The sequence below is a fragment of the Odontomachus brunneus genome, unplaced genomic scaffold (assembly GCF_010583005.1).
Source record: "Odontomachus brunneus isolate Ranch 3 - 2012 unplaced genomic scaffold, Obru_v1 Obru_scaffold_142, whole genome shotgun sequence".
NCBI classification, from domain to species: Eukaryota; Metazoa; Arthropoda; class Insecta; order Hymenoptera; family Formicidae; genus Odontomachus; species Odontomachus brunneus.
In genome coordinates, this window is record NW_022639592.1 from 140,902 (window position 1) to 141,294 (window position 393).

The window sequence follows — 393 nt, forward strand, 5'->3', positions numbered from 1 at the left end:
CCTGAGATACTTACGTTTTACATGATTAGGAAATGTTCAATAATAAAAGCCACTGGTGTCATCTCTAAAAGACACAAATAGCATTTCATAGAACTAAAAATTTTAACTAGGACAGTCTATCTACTGATGATATATGCCTAATGCAGAAAATAAACTACATCACTAGTTATATTTTTTTGTCTAACTATTAGGTAACTTATGTTATATCCTCATTAGGAAAAGTGATATTGCCTAGCAACTAGTTTGGTTTTTTACCATAATTATATTGTTTCTTTTATCTTATTATTAGTTAATATATTGTATATATTCGCAAAAACGTTACATTATTGGTTCATCACTATTGGTCTAGTTACACTAACTAATAACTATGTGTATGTGTCTATTGGATACAAC